Source organism: Meleagris gallopavo, chromosome 6, assembly GCF_000146605.3.
Source record: "Meleagris gallopavo isolate NT-WF06-2002-E0010 breed Aviagen turkey brand Nicholas breeding stock chromosome 6, Turkey_5.1, whole genome shotgun sequence".
NCBI classification, from domain to species: domain Eukaryota; kingdom Metazoa; phylum Chordata; class Aves; order Galliformes; family Phasianidae; genus Meleagris; species Meleagris gallopavo.
Window position 1 is genome coordinate 50436266 of NC_015016.2, and position 16960 is coordinate 50453225.

A 16960-nucleotide genomic window follows, 5' to 3' on the forward strand; every position below is an offset into this window, starting at 1 on the left:
TTTAAAATTTGATTTTATTTTTTCACCTTAAAAACAAACTGCATACACCACCGAAACCATGAGGACTCTCTTCTCATGTAATCCTTAAAAGTCTCCTCTGCCTACTGCCTCTCTGCACAAAGTTCTTTCATTCTTTCAGAACTTCAATATGGTTATTGCTTACTTAAGTAATCTCAGCAAGGGTTATTTGCTGCTTTTAACCCTTATGCTTGCATATATAATATTGCTGGTGTGCTAAAGCTGTTAGAGCCATTAAGCTGATGATTACAGTTCCTCAGGCTCAAACCATATGTTCTGGATATCTGGTTTTTTTTGTATATTCCATGTGTTTTTATATTCCCTGTTTCACGTTGAAAATAGTGAACAGTAGGTGACTCTCAACACCCAGTTTGGAATATAATGCATCTTAGATTCAGAGTCCCAGATGACCTTCCTCTCCCAAATCACTAAAAATCTGTTTTCCCTTCCGCCTCCTCCTAGTCAACTGAGCGTTCCCTATCTTCTGTAAGCTCCCTCCCTCTGGTTGCTTGGCTCCATAAATGCATAGAAGTTGTTAGAAAATGAAGCACATCACCAAAATGCCTCTCACATCCGCATCCCTAAAGCTGCTCACCAGCTTTTCTATTGAAAATGAACTTTCTACCCAACAATTTCTGCTGCTGCAATCACACCATGCCTGTATTTTTCACTTACTTCTTTACTCTTAGATTTCTTCAAGCTCCTGTCTAAGACACTCCAATTATGCAAGTTTTTTGTTCTTCCCCAGCTCCTTATTGCTCTGTACTTTCTCTACTGGTGCACACTTTTCTCAATTCTTTTCCAGTAAACCATTTGAAAGCCATTCTTTTGCAGCACTGAATGGGGAATTACAGACAGCAACCTTCTCTTTGGCAGAGGAACAGTGTGCTAGACTTGCTCAGGACTCCTTACAACACAACACCTTCTCTGTTTTGTGCAGCACAAACTGGCCACCAGCCTGACTGGTCCCAACCACTGAACAGGAACAGCAAACTGGAAAGCACTGGTCTGCTACTGGAGCTAAGGAGACAGCCTGTAAAACAGGGTTGCAATGACCTCCAATCTCCATGCACCTTGAACTGAATAGAAAATCCACGTGTAATACAGACATTCGTGTTACAAACAGCAGATGAAAGAGGTTGAGTATTAACAGTTGCTGTCTAAAGAGCAGACTAGAAGGAAAAAGAAAAAACAAACCCCAAACACCCCAAAAGTTTCTGTTTAATTGTATTGGTGCTAATATGTTGTTTCTCACTTGAGCAGGTAGTAGGTTAAAGAACCAGAAACATGGAAGACGGAAAAGAAGCCCCAGGTCTTGAAGACTGCATGAAGGGATCAGGAAGGTAAGGCGGGTAGGGTAGAAAGAACATATTTCTGAAATGCACAAGTGAGCCTGTGGCAGATGAGATGAAAATTATGCTTGAACAGATTTCTGGTGCGAATAATCATGATTTCTCACTACTCCTTTCATGTATTTCCCAAATTTTTTTCTCCTAAAACTTCTGCCATTGGGTGAACACCTAGAGAGGAAAAAGGAAAAGGCTGAGTAACAGCAATTTTTGCACTTTTATTTTAGTAAACCTCCAGCACCAGTAATGACATTCACCAGTCATTAGCTCATCCAAAGCTAATTTCCATCAGGACTGGAAATAGTGATGTTACTTTACTCTAACTTGACTTAAGAAAGAGTCAAAATTTGCTTCCTCTGGTTTCAACATTTTCCTAGGAACAGTTAGTTAATTCAGGTTAGTGTCTTAAAGTTTAGTTCCCAGGAAGGCTATTATTAAATAAATAGAGTTCACATATAAAAAGACAGATATCTTTCAGACCAAAACAAAGATAAAGCAATTCCAGAAACCCCTGAAATGACCAAGTAAACAGATGTGAGGATGTCAGAAGTGACTGACATGTTTCTGAGCCCTTCTGACTGACCTCAAAAATATTCCTTTCTGGAATAAATAAATAAATAAATAAATAAAAATAAAAAAAGGAAGCCAAGGTAGCTGGTATTGCATTCTGTAGTTTTGATTCAAGCATGAGGTCTGAAAGACTTCGTGCAGTATCTGCCAAGGCTGACAGGCCACAGACCTGCGGTGTAGGAAGAAAAGAGGAAGGAGCCAGAGCCAGAAGCTCTGGTGGGCATTGCAGGGCACAGATTAGCATCTAATGCTTGGCCATTACATGGTGCAGAGCAGCCTTTTGTTCTCATGATACCACAGTAATGATACTGTGCTTGCAGAGCACAGTAACAAGAACTCCAGGACGGAGTGACACCCACTGCCAGGGAGATGTATAACACCAATCCAATCCAACGTTCCCATCTTTGCTCTCTAGCTTGCACCAGATTTATCTCCTACTAGCTGTCTGATAAAGTCCTCTAAGAAACAAGTTTGCCCTGTCAACTTCTATGTGCATCTAATGGTGGCTCAGCCCAAACTATGGGCTGCAGCAAGGAAAGACCTGTGCTTTCAGGGCTATGGCCTTCATCTGGGCTGCTCTGCGGGCAGGCAGATGAGACTACAGTTCAACCAAGAAAAGGACCAATCTAAAAATGATAGGACCAGAATGTAAGCACACTAGCAGTTAGCTGTATTGATCTTGGCTGAGAAGTTGCATTTAAATTAAATCTGCTTAAGTACTAACCTTGACTTCTGCCTGTGTTGTTCCCAAGCATCACATTTAACTTTCTTCTCTGAAGAAGGACTTGTTGGAAATCCTCCATAAAGATGAAATCATTTACCAAGTCTGAGTGCAGTGCAAGGGGTGGTGCCTGTTGTCACATATTAAATGATTATCAGGAACCGTTGCTTGGTGGTTGTCCATTTATTCAAGTTTGGAAGGAATATTCCCATCAAGGTTGCACAGCAGATCTAACTATTTTGAATTTAAGGCATCACCACAAAGACAAAGTTTGGAAGAAAATAATATCAGAAAGAGCTATGTTTGCAGCAAGAGTCATATTTTCTTGAAGCATTTCAGTGCAATGAAAATATAACAAGACAGAGACATACCATGTTCTTTCTATCAGGCCTCCACAGGCAAGTGACACTTGTTGCAGTCCACCAGTAAGGTGTTTTTTTTTCTTTGTGGACCTTCACATCCATATTAAGTTAGAATGAAATGTATTTAAAGTGCACTAGGAAGAATATTCTGACACTGTTAAGTAACTTCAAAAGGGGAAAAAGTATTAAAACATGTTTGAATTACTAACAGAATTTTTTCTAGTTGAATGCATTTACTTCTATGCTCATTTAAATGAAAAGAAGGTACCCCCATTGACTCCTATTAGTCTGCGTAGCTAAGGAACTTAGCCAAAAATGAGTGAATGAAAAAAAACAAATCTCAAGTGTTACTCCAATTTCTTGTTTCAGGCTATTTGATCAGCAGGTTTTCCTTTTCCTGTGCTCACTCTACTGAAGCAGAGTCAAGGTAACCTCTTTCACAGGGGTAATCATTGCTTTTACCTGGGAAATTCCAGCAAATAAAGTTGGATCCCAGTTCCAGTTTTCACTGACTGATATTATTACCAGAATGAATGAAAGGAAAATAAAGAAGCAAGATCAAAGTGCAAAATTTGAAATAAGTTTCTGAATATGAAATCATAATGGGAAGGTCTGCAGAAGTTCACCATACTCCTTTTACTGGCTGTACTGAGACTTCCTGTGAACACAGTGATGCCCATAAACTGCTGAGAGCTCAAACCTGAAACGGTTCAGTCTACAGCATCAAATTACAATAACAGCTAAGAAAAGCCACACAGTACATCCTCTTCTAGGAAACAGCATTTAGAAAAACACAGACACAGTTATTGCTAAGAAATGACCACTGAATAATACATCTGAAAGCTTCAGTGAGAGATACAAGTACTAAGAGTCCCTGTAAAACTGAACACATTTGTTAAAATATTGAGGGTAAACAACAAGGGTGTCTGATGAAATACAAAGAATACAATGTGAATGCAGTTTATAAGGCTTCTTCTCTTTTGATGCCTGCCCACGTAAAAAATATCTCACCATTTCCTTCAATGTCAAAATCACTGACCTTAAATACTGGTGAAGAAGATACTGCAGCATTTACTTCAGTGCTGCTTAGCCTCTCTATTCTCCACCAGACATTAAGTTTTTACATTCTTCCACTGTTTTTGAAATACTGGCCTATGCAAAGATTCTGGTGGCACTGTGTTAAGATTGACTTAATTTATTCTTCTCCTTTAAATGCTTTCCCACTGAAGATACTTCATGTCAACCAGCAGGATAAACAGGTCACTTGAAGTCTAAAGCACAAGAATGTCATAGCTCCACATAGCATTTCCAATTCCGCAACAAAACGATGCTGCACAACATAAAATGCAGGATTTTTTTCAGCCTGCTAGAACATCACTACCTCCAGCCCCTCAAGGACCCTATATCCCCCACTCTTCTCTCCAAACCTCTACTTATCCCTAGTCCAAATCAAAGCATTGTGTTTTTTTTTCCATGCCCGAGACTTTAATCTCCTCAAACACCTCTTTTAACTTGTGCCAGTGGAACTTTCCTATTCTAACAGCTAAAAAAGACCTCTTTCCCCAGGAGAAAAGTAGCTAAAATGTAGTAGTTAATGATCTGGACTGAGAAACATCATCTCTGTGTTCCAGCCTACTCTCCATCATACATCTCCTGCATGACACTGGCTAAGTGAACCACCTTCAAAGACTCAGGCACAGAAGAGCTGAGTCAAAATTAGATTCATTAATATTTGCAAAGCACTCACTGATCGTAGCTGGGAAGTGTGATTAATATTTTATTACGGAGATGACCAACTCAGCTGCAGAGCTGTAACTCTTTGCTTCTCAAAAAACTCTGAAATAAGCAGCTGCCCTGAAAACCTCGATTTGCTCCAGCAATGCCGTACTTGTTGGGGATGGGCAGGGAGGAACTGAGAGTCCAAAATCTCATATTGTCTTGTTAAACAGGCTCAGCTAAAAAACTTAAAAATTGCTAGAGAACTGTGCAAATCAATATCAGCATGGTGTTAGCGTGTGACTGCAACAGAGCATACAAGCTGCAAACCATGTGAAAGTCTGATGAGATCTTGAAGTAAAAAAACAAACTACAGACTGTTAAATTAAAAAGAGCTTGTGTGGGCAAGTCTGCTTCATTACTTGAGGTTTTTGTAGCAGGAAAGATGCCATTATGAAGTGGCTAGAGCAAGTTAAACACCTTTTAAGTGTTATAACAATTAGTTGCATTATGAAAAAAAAAAGCTGGCATTTGCTTAAAAAAAAGTTGTCTTATTTAACTACAAACACACGGCGTTTAAGGCATTAATAACTGCCTATGCCACTCATTCTTACATACTTACATGCTTTTCAAATTGCATTTGGTAAAGCTTGTTCCATCTGTTTTCCCACACTCCGTCAACACATGCAACAGAAGCAGGCACTACCTATGGTACAGTTGTATTTAGTTCAGAACTTTCTGCTCGCATACCAGAAATTCAGTGCTAATTCAACATACTTTGTGGGCACTCAAGCTATGAAGGATGGGCTTGGAAAGGGGAGGGGAGAAAGGAGGTTTCACTCATCACAGTACACACACTTCCAGATGAACAAGTGCAGAGGAAGGATTTGTGCTTTGTCAAAGTCTGGTTGTGCCCACTGCCTTTAGACTCCAGTACAAACCTGTTGCAACACAATGATATCATGCCACAGGAATTGGATGAGTGGCTGCTAATCTGCTTGCTAACTTCAAACAAACAAACAAACAAACAAACTAGTGATTCCTGTAAGCAGCTTTTCTGAGGTGCTCTCTAGGTAGAGTGGCCTGAGGAGGATTTCAAGAGAAATCACCTTCAGGATCAGCCTATGTCCAAGCCTTGGAAGGAACAAATGGTCTGAGGAGCCCCAGATGTGATGGTGAGAGTTCTTTGTATAGAGAGCCAAGGTCCATAATGGGAAAAGGTGCACAGCCTGAAAATGAGGATGTATGATCAAGCTGTAGCTTTCCTAGGTGAACTCACTGCTGGAAAGTGACCCTGCTATTCTGCTGCTCACCAGTCCCTGCCTGCTCTTATAAAGCTGTGCGCCTGCCACTCTGTTGCCCCAGCACAACTGTTTGAGAAACCACGCTCTGTGAACTGGATTAACAGGTCTGGCTTAAAAAAAAAAAGTTTTTAATTGTCAGTCTATTTTTAAATTCTCCAGTGTTACACAACATGGCGGGTTTAACTGAGGGGGTGGCACATATTAGCACAAGGCAAGGGCAAGAAGAGAATGAGGATGCTCTTAGCAGGGAAGGTTTTGTCAAATGATATTTATGGTCTCACTTTCTCTCCCATTAGAGTTTACACTGTCTGCTTTATCTATCATTACTTCTTGGATAGCCTAGTTGTGGAGACAGTACTATTAATTTTTCATAGTTCTAAATTTTGACTCGTGAAAACATTCAAACAAAGAAATCTACCAGCTCTGGGAAAAAAGCCAAGCAGAGATATAATTTTATATTTTTGTTCTGTTTTTTTTAATTGGTTCTATGATTTGTATCAGGAGGCACTACATCAGATGCTAGCCATGCACAGATCAACCATCATTTGTATGATCATATTATCTAAAAGTATCTGGAAAAAAGACACTGAGTTTGGTAAGCACAGAGTAAAGATGTAATCAAACTAAATGGCCCCTACAAGCAGTTTTGGGTGGAAACAGCTATCACTTAAATCCTTTGTATATGAAGCTTTGGAGGCATTTTCCTGCTGCTTTTGCTTATCAGAAGTGGCAATAATGTTCAAAATCCAGAAAGGAAAAAATTCTGCCTCACTGGGTTTTTTTTTCCTAATGCATTAAGGTAGGTGGGCTGCTGAGCATTTAGAGATGCCAGAGATCAGAATGGAAATTTAAAATACCCCCTCAGTTAACAGATGAATTTCTAGTGATACAGATAGTATGCTATATACATTCACTGTTAAACACACAGGCAGTAGTCACTTGCACATGCTCTGGCTGCCATCCAGATAGAAAATTCTTTCAATCAATGTAAGAGTAAAAACCTGTCCTCATGCAAAGCTTAGATTTTAAACAAAATGTTTTTCCAATGTAAAGCTCTTGCACTGTAGTACAGTAAATTCTAAGGCACCAATGGTTTGTGCTTCAGAACTAAAGGTTATCGTTTTAAAATACAGGTCCATGCTTGATTTATTCATCCCTGGTGTTGCCTACTACCACTATAAAAAGTATGTTCTGGTAGCTTATACCAGTGTAAAACTTTAAGAAAAAAGTTCCTCATTCAGCTTCTACTCTTCCTGGGAAAGACCTCATGCAAGTATATATAAAGATTTCAAGATCTGTCTTAAATTATAATCTAGAAGTCCTATCCAACTGAGAAACTCAATTCAGCAAAGCCAAATTTAAACCCAGGTTTTGCAGCCCGCATTTAAACTAAAGCTGGTGTTCAAAACCTACATCCAAATGACTGAAGTATCCTGACATTCTGATTGAATGATGAGTTTTATTTTCCTCAGTCTCCTGGACCTCTTCCTGTGGCACCACGAGATACTTGGAGCTTCATTAACTTTGAATCTGCCCCCCCAAAAATCCCTGCACCTTGTGGGCTTTCCATACCATGCAGTGTGGTAGTGCTTAAGCAATAGCAAATCTCCAGCTTCACTCTGTTTATGTTGGGTGGCATGGAAACTACAAGTGGATTATATGACTTTATTTGGTGTCACTGTGAATTTTCCCCATTGTTAGTCCTTATACATACAGTGGGGGAGGAAGAAGCTTTGCAAACATGGGAGATGTTACAAGGTCTTCCTTCAGCTGTTCTGCTGCTACTTGCAGTCAGCTTTAAGGTTGGAGTAAAGTGGAAACGTGCTACACTATGACTCACAGTCAGAGAGGTTTTCTCTGAACAGCCTGCAAGTAAATAATGCCACGAAAACCATGAATGTAAATGGCAACAGAAGACTCTGAAGAAGCAGAATTACTTTGTGGTCAAAGATGAGCTCATTCAAAAGAAAATCCAGAAAAATGGGCTACAGATCCTCTAAGCTGTAATAATTAAAAGAACATTTCAGAGCAGTGTTTTATTCAATTTCGCTTGTGAAAAGTGCAGAATCTACAAGTAACCTAGATCTCCCAATCTGCTTTCAATGTCTGCCTATCATTTGAAAACATCACTTATAGCAGCAACATTCAGCTGCTCACACTTTGCCTTATGTAAAGCTGTCTGTTTTACATCATTTAGGAAGGCAACAATAGACAGTACCCCTGCAACTCCTCTCTCAGCTCCTGTGATCACACTGTTAACTTCTGGGTGAAGAGGTAGAAGGTTTATTGCAGAAGGAAGCCAAAGTGGACTCTGGTGGAGCCTTCTGCCAACTTCAGCTCCAAGCAACCCTAAACTTTGGCCCTGTTAATACAGTAGCAAGGAATTGCTGAGAGTTTTGCTTTCGTAATGTCAGACAGGTTGTAATTTGCTGGAACAGGAAAAGGCTACCAAGCAGCACAGGAGAATTTTATTCACCACTATTTTTCTTCTTAAACCTAGCACTTGCCTGAAAATGTATCACTTTATCTATCTCATTCACAAGCAATTTGTCATGCATCTTCAAACTTCAAAAAGCATATTGATTCCAGAGCCAAAACTGCAGCTGTCAGCAGTGCAGACTCATGTGATCTGTTAAACACATTCCTCAAAGGTGGTTTGCATCCTCTGTTCCCATTTCCTGTGGGAAAGGCAGCAGCCACAGGCTCTCACTCACAATCCTCTGGAAGGCTTCGCTGTGGTGGTCTATGGCAGCTAGGCCCCGAGCCTGCCTCACAGTAAAGCATAGAGCAAGCTGATGCTGAACCTCAAGTGCCACTGCATGGATCAGCCTATGGCAGGGACAGCAAGCTCAAGGGCTGTTGGGACACCAAAGTTCAAGGGAACCCGAGCTTGATCTGTCAAGGATTACAAAAGCCAGTGTTGTGGTGGCAGAGTTGTTTTTGTCTGCTTGCTGCTGCTACCTTGGCAAACTGCAGCAGCAGCAGGGCCTGTGGGCTCACTCTCATTAAGAACACACCATGAGTCTCAAACGCTATGGAACAGTTCCATTCCTAGATCCTCCATTCCTGACATGAATTAATACCTGTTTCAGACATGATAGCCAGGTGAAATTAGGTGCAAGAGATCCTGTTGGCTTCCCACAGCCAGAACTCTGGCTGGCACAGGTTGTCAGAGTGTCCCTGAGAAACCGTAGTACAGTGCTGATTTGCACCAGCCTTGCCAATAACCCTTGTAAGGATTTGGAAGGAGTTCCCTGTGAATTAATAGGCTGAGAAATTTTAGGGCAAGGAGAACGGCTCTTCTGTCTTACTTACATCATCTCTGAAGGAAGAGAAGGAGGAAAGGTGAGCTGGGATGATTGAGCTGGAAGGCTGCAAAACAAGAGCAGGTGCTGGCCTGAGAGAGGTGTCACAAACCCCAACCAGCTCAGAATAGAGAAATGTTGCCATCTAAGCTAGCATTTCTTCATACCAGATACATTAATAATATCAAACAGTGCATGCAAGGAAAATACACATCATCCTCAAACAATTGCCTGCTTTCTTCCCTTCAACACTGAAGTCAAAGGTGAGGCAATTCTGATACACTGCAGAAGACTTTCATTTATTTGTTTGATATAAAAAACCCAACAAAAATGCCCAAAATAACATTCGAAGTATTTCTATCAGAATGATCCCACAGCAGGTGGAAAGTGTGAACAAGTGACACACGGGACAAAAGATTTTATGGCTTTGTTGTAATGAACTTCTCCCTAAGCACTTTCTTCTTTCAACATTTGAAACTGCTGTTAGCAATGAAGTAAAGCAAAAGAGAAGAAAGTTTGGACCTAATGTTTTCTCAGCAGAAAAGGCATTGGGTGGCATCTTGCATATCAAAGCAGACCTGCAAAACTTATGACACTCTCTGCCAGATATGCAATATATAGTCAACCCTTCTGAAAACTGAGCAGATTGCCCTTGATTAATCTTACTGTCATATCACAGAGCTATTCTCCATCTTCTTTACGGGACCTGTCATGGATACCACAACAATCATGAAACTTTCAAGGGCAAACAGCACTTTTTAAGAGGAAGTATTTGAACTGCAGCTCTTTTTACAAAACTAACTCAGTCACAAAGATGAGCTTTCTCCATAGAAATCTCACATTTAATATGAGAAGCTACAGGGTGCATTTCTAAAAAGGCATATCAGCACATAAATGAGTCTATATCATAAAGCAGATGATGTTGAAATAAACACTAAGTGCTGCCAAAAGGCCCTCTCAATTAAGAGAGGACAACTACACACTTTTGCAGAGGCAGCGGTAAACAGATGAGTAAAGTGTTGCAAAAATATGCAACTGTTACTATATAAATTCCATTGTATTAGTCACCACGTTCTTCTGGGTACTAAAATCCCTTTCTATAACAAACTGAAACCATAAGCTTCTCCGATTCTGTAAATAGGTCACAGGATATTTGGAAATTCAAATCCTTCATCCAGCAGTACTATATGCAGCAGCTACACCAAAGAAACTGCAGGAGAAAAATATATATTTAATTTCTTAGATCTGGCTGGGCTTGGTTTGTTGGTTTTGCTCATCTCTGTACACTTGTGCAAATGAAGAGAGATCTAGTACAGGTTATGTGTCTGCTATTCTTAAACTCCAGAAAGAAAAACATTTTTATTTTTCTAAACAAAGCAAGTATTCTGATCAAATGACAAATGACTTGATTTCCAGAACAGTTGTACGGAGAGATGTATAGGCAACAGCTAGAGCTAGGAAATTACAGTACCAGGTTATGAACAAGGACACGTACTCCCTGAGAGTTTTGTGGATAAGGAAAACATACTTAGAAACAGTTTCCTAGATTGATGAATGCAGTAAAATACAGTGGCATTTCTTTTAACGTATTTTCTGCCCTGCTATGTCGACTTTTCATATACTATACTTACAATCATGTTATATAAAGTACTAAATTTATTTAACTAAGTTTCTGTATTCCAACTGAAATGCTCTCTCTTGGTTGCCTCTGACTAATTTTGGCTAAAACTAAATAGTAATGCACATCGATATGCCTTCTGCATGCCTCACTGGAGAGAGTCCTCTCTTCCTGCCAGGTTAGGTTACCTAAACACCCTTTTCTCAAAAATCGCAGTTGAGATTCATTTAAAAAACTCTTCCTCCTCCAACTTTTGCAATTCATGAGTTCTCCATAATTAAACCAAATGGGAAATTTTTCTGTTCACCATTGAGCTTTTGTTAATCAGGAAAACAGCAACAGCAACAACAAACAAAACAAACAAAAACAAAAAAAACTTTTTTCTTGTGTGTGCCTTTCAGCTTTTGCTGAGACAGTCCCAGCCTTTTCATGTGAACAGCTGCTGCAGGGTTATTCAGGGTCAGCTTGCATACGAAGCAAAGGTTTCCTCTAGTCATTTAGGGGAAACATAGCCATGGTTGGCAAAAGGGAAAAGAGAAAACAACTTCTATTCAATTAAAAGTGCATTTAAAGTGAAAATCAGAAAGAAACAGTTAAGAACGGGACTTATCTAACAGATAATGAAACAGGGAAAACAGAAAAATCTAGACAAAGCACTTAAAATAGCCTACAGAATCTACAGAAACCACTGATAAGAGCTTTTGGTTTTATATCAGAGCACATCATCAATATACCTTAACCTTGGAAACTTGCTCAATATCTTATAGTTTGTGAAGGCGCCCAGGGCAGAAAACAAATCTTTTTTTGCAGGTTTTTCTCCATGTAAGACCCCACTTCTCATTGGTTTTAGAAGTTAAAAAAAAAAGCAAACAAAGCTGTCCTTCTCCTCTAAAATCCCCTTCAAATCCCAAAATACATCAAAATTTGCAAGGTTCTTGGAGTTTCAATTTCCATCCTGTTTAAGAGAAATGTTTTTTCCTACCTGTAAATGAAAATCAAAGCTTACAGGTTTTAATATTACTAGCCACAGCAACAGCTCTTGCTATTCCTCAAAGCCTCTCCTTCTAATCTGTGTATGTACTTATTCTCCTTGTCCAGTGTATGCCACTCAGTCAGATAACTTGGAGACCTATTTGTGTGAGTGGTCTCATGAAAATACCCTCAGTATTTAATTTGTGGTATTTACAACTTCTCTCAATTGCATAAAGTAAAAAGATGATAAAAACAGACTTCAAAACATCCTTGGAGATACTCAAAAGCTACTTTGACTTGGTCCTAAGAACTCTGCTCTAGTTGGCCATGTCTGAACAGGAGTTGGACAACATTACCAACATTAACCTTTCTGTGATTCTGTGAAAGTATTTCTTCATCAGTTAAATAAAGGTTTAGAAGAAGGACAAAGAAAAAAAAAGCTTTATGTAGCACCTATGGCTGCAGAAACTGAAATTCATTTTTATCTCCAGAAGAACTACAAGGAAGAGATTTTGCAGCAGTTTCCACATATTTCCGAACTACCGTAAGGCTGCAGGAAGACATGCCCAGGGCTAGGAGGACCTGCTTGTGGGAAGGAGCATCTCCTGCCTGGCAGCTACTAACCACATTCCCAACGGCAGCCACCAAAGGCTGGAGTGATGTTGCCCATTTATTACATGGAGGGCCAACCACTAGTGGTAAAGTGGGCACAGGGCTGAACTTGTGGTCTAGAAGCTTAAAAAAGTGTTTTTCCCCTCTGCTTCAATATTCTTCCCCCACATTATAACGTCAACATCGATGCTATTGGAGCCAAAGAATTTTGTGCTGTTTTAGATCAATCTTGATGTTTCCTTTCCTAGGCGTCAGCATATGTAAATACATAAATGTACACAAATAGAAGCTGAAATAATTTCAAAAATCAATTGGTCATAGATTTTCTTTACCATGTTTTTATTCTACAAGCCATGCAGCTCACAAGGCATCCATATATCGATGGAAAAAAAAATAAAACCAAAAAAACTCAACCAAACAACTCCTGCTATTTAGTTCATGGCAAGATTAATGGCTTGAAACACAGATTAATTTCCTGCATCAGATTACACCAATCACACAAAAGAAGATCCCTTTTGTGAAATGAGATCTGTAAACTCAGTATGCTATTCATGAATAATCCAATGTGGATGTAGAGTTATTCAGCCACAGTGCAAATAAGAATGAAAAAGAGAGGGCAACAGTGGTAAACACCCAGGGATATTTTGAATTTAATTGGGATTAGCATGTAATGTGCTTACAGGGTTTAGAAGAGAGGCTGTGCAGTGGCACAGTGAGAACATAGGTATTTGAAAGCCACAAGCACCTAATTTAATGAGATTGAACGGCAAGAACTTAATTTGACAGTCAGTTCATTTGCATGGAGTTTAACCCAATGCTGTTGATTTAGGCTGAACCTAGTGCTAGTGGGGGGTAGGCTCCAGTGTTAAAGTGCACTTTGAAATTTCAGGGCAGAAGACCAGTACATGAGGGTACTTCCATGACCTAATCTCTTGCGCAGTGAACTCCTTACACACAGAGATACCACATGCAGCACTACATGCTAGTCTTGATGAAAATCAGAATAAATATAGACTTTTGGGCTTACCAGCACATGGTCAATTTGGTATATGATGTACCTATCTGGGTAGGAGATGTAATCTGTATGAGTTTTGATCATCTGTGCATGGCTGCTCAGAGGAGGTAAAATGGAAAACAACTAATGTTTTGGGAAGATGGATTTGGAAGAAGTCCAACATGTCCCTGTTTTACCTGAGCCCGCAGGAATATTACTGTGTTGTACAAATATTCTAATAAATTGCCCCACTTGTTAAAGTGGCAAATATCTGCAGACTGTAACAGGAAAGCATCCATTGGCACTCAAGACAGTTGTGTTGGACTTGACTGGAAAAATATCTCAGGGGAGAAAAAAGCCTGGTGCAGAGTCCTAATCACTGTTATGGGCTCCCGAAGAATATTCAGCAGCTTTCAAGCTTATAAAGAGCATCTAAGTATCATTTTTGAAGAAAAGCAGAGGAAACATTCTAAGTACTGTGAATTTTCCACAGCCTCTTCTTATGACTACAGCAGAATGGTCTATAAACTTTGACAAACCAAGGGGAATGAAAAGTAAGGAAAACCTGTTATTGTTATTTTTTTTAATTTTATTTTATTTTATTTTATTTTTTTAACATGCTATTTCTCTCTCGGTCACAAGTGGTAGCATGGTTTCACCGAAGACAGTCTGCAGTAGGGCTTCCACTGCAGAGGGAACCAGTGAGCACCCTGTAGCTGTCTTCAAAGATTTTCTTCCAAGCTGCTCCCACTGTGCTCCTCACCAGTTACCAAACCCAGTGGGAATGAATTGCACAAATTGCCTCAAGTCTTTCTGTAACTGCAGAGCTTTGTTTGTATGTAGTAATAGTAGGGGAAACAGCGTTTGTTACTACAAGCGTACTTTATTCTAAATATATCTTCCACTTGCATCTGTGTGAAGAGGCATGGATGAGGTTATACTCTTAAGTGCTGGTAACTGAGTCTAGTGTATTTGTTATTGCTGCAGCTCTAAGAAAACTGTTTTAGGGATCGCTGTACAAATTGTTATTTTTCCCATGTACGAGCAGTCTCTGTTTTGGTGAGCTTATACAAATTCACCTTCTACCAACAACCTAGAAAAACAAGGACCAAATATTCCGCTGACTTATGTCTACTGCAGACCTAGTGAAATCAATGAGGTTGACATACTTGTAAATCGAGCAGAATTTGATTCCTGTGTTTATCTGTGGATGGCTACAGAAGAGGATGGCAAAACAAAACAAAACAAAACAAAACAAAACAAAACAAAAGAGATATCTTTAAAGAAAGTCACTTCTGCTTGGACTAAACTTCAGAGGGTTTGGGGACAGAACATGGGAACGGATGGACAAATCCTTAGAAAAATAGCAACCAAACAATGTTTTGTTAACCTGAAAGTGCTCACTGAGCTTCCATGCTGGGAGAATTCACATGATTTCACTACTTTGGCTTACTACCATTTTTAATTTATGGATATGATTTGAATAAAAGGAAGCCAGCTGCACAAGTATGACACTCACCAACACCACTGCAGCAGTAAATCAGAAGGCAAAAGGACAAGAAAACCCCTGAAAAACTGTAGATATGCCATGTAACTGGCAACGTGCAGAGCTCAAAACATGCTCTAGCACCCAGTCACAGCACTCAGAACTGGTCCAAACATCACAAGCAATGCACCAACATAAATCTGAGCATGTATCCTGTAAAACTACAGAGTTCTAGCATTGTCTGAGCAGCTTCTAGTTGCCAAATGTTTAAGAGGAATAGAAGCAGTGATGGGGCATAGCTCAGATGCAAAGTAAGGACTGATAAATGCTATTAAGATATCAACTCCAGTTTATCTCCGAGAACCCAGGAATCCCAGGATCAGTTGCACTGGTTGCTGAGCTGTTACTCCATGATGGGCAAGGACTTACGCACCACATCCCACACCCACTGCTGGATAAAGCTTCAGTGGCCTGGAAAGTGCTACTAAAACTTGCACCTCTATTACAAAAAGTCTTTTTGACAACCACAAGTTTAAAAACGCTGAAAAGCATGAGCACAGAAGACTTGGAGAGACTTAGGACATGAATTTAGAAATAGCTAAGTGAGCCAGCCTGCTATCAACCTGTGGCTCCTGCTCAGTGAATAACTTACTTGAGTGGGTTGAAAGAGATGCGTGTGGTATCTGCGCCTTCATTTTAGCAGCAAGAAATCTGGACAGAAAAAAAAGTATGCTACCATCAAGTGAGTAAATATAGGAATTATTTAAAAGTTCACAGGGAAAAGAGGAGGACAAGTCCAAGCACATGCATGGTAAAACAACTTAAATATGACCCTAAAAACAGGGTTCTCCATCACATCCAGGATCCTCTAAACCAAGCTACCATGCTTCTATGTGAAGGTCAGTCTTGACCAGCACACCATAGCTACTGGCTTTCAGTGACTTCCAAACTCAGCGAGAGCTAGGAACCAGGAGCCATTACCTCTCACAGACACACTACCAGCATGCTTAATTTGGGAAAGGAAAATACAGTTTGGCACATTATCCTTGAATACATGTGAATACATGCCAAGCCCTGCTCTCATCTATGCAGTACTGGACCTTGCAAAAAAAATAAAAGGAATAAAGAAAAAACAAAAATGAAAGCCTCAAACCAGGCTGGACTGCCTCAGAAACAACACTCCTGACCCAGACATCTCAGACTCTGTTGTGCTTACCTTTTTCTAAGCATAACAGTGAACCAGCACTTTCAGAGGCGATAAACATCAAGACATAAGTAATCTGGGAGAAATCAGAAGTAAAGCAATACAATGCAAAAATGAGTCCACACAAGAACTTTCACAGCCTATAAAGTTGAAATAACCACTTTTGGAGGCTGTGACCAGGCTTGGTTCACCCTTCTGCTCAATACCACCACTAAGAACAACAAAAATCTTGCCTCCCAGGCTACTCTACAGTGCACTCTCCTGTGCCTAATCCAACTATAATTAAACTAACCTAATATCAAATGGGGAAATTTCAAACCTATTAAAAGGAAACCTGCAGCTATTACATGGATTAAGAAACATCTTGAAAATACATGTACATGTATTATTAACACATGTTAAGCTTATTTGGAAAAAAATCCAACCACCACACATCTTTGAATTAAGACTACTTACTACACCCAGATCTATTCGGAAATCATAAACAGGCTTGAAGAAAGAAGTTTTATAAAAATAAACGTAGATAATAAATATGGAGACAGCTGTATTATTTATATTTTAAGCCCTAGGAAGAATTTATGTCCTATTTCAAAACATTATCTACAAGCATGGAGACTAAACCCAATATTTTTGGTTCACTTTTCCTTCCTTCCTTCCTTCCTTCCTTCCTTCCTGCCTTCCTTCCTGCCTTCCTTCCTGCCTTCCTCCCTCCCTCCCTCCCTCCCTCCC

At 39.8% G+C, this 16960-nt stretch overlaps 1 protein-coding gene and 1 long non-coding RNA gene across 5 annotated transcripts in view; one reads left to right on the plus strand and one right to left on the minus strand.

Moving 5' to 3' along the window:
• Positions 1 to 16960, minus strand: part of EGFR (epidermal growth factor receptor) — a 153002-nt gene that overhangs the window by 83772 nt on the left and 52270 nt on the right. The window lies entirely within an intron of this gene.
• LOC104911592 overlaps positions 875 to 16960 on the plus strand; it is a 21373-nt gene continuing 5287 nt past the window's right edge. The window contains exons 1-3 of one of the 3 annotated variants that reach the window (XR_794043.3): positions 875 to 1156; positions 1282 to 1361; positions 12427 to 12516. This is a non-coding gene — a long non-coding RNA (uncharacterized LOC104911592). Of the gene's footprint in view, positions 1157 to 1281; positions 1362 to 3389; positions 3477 to 12426; positions 12517 to 16960 lie in introns of those variants that run through there. The other 2 variants (XR_002116335.2, XR_002116334.2) reach the window with 2 other exon arrangements.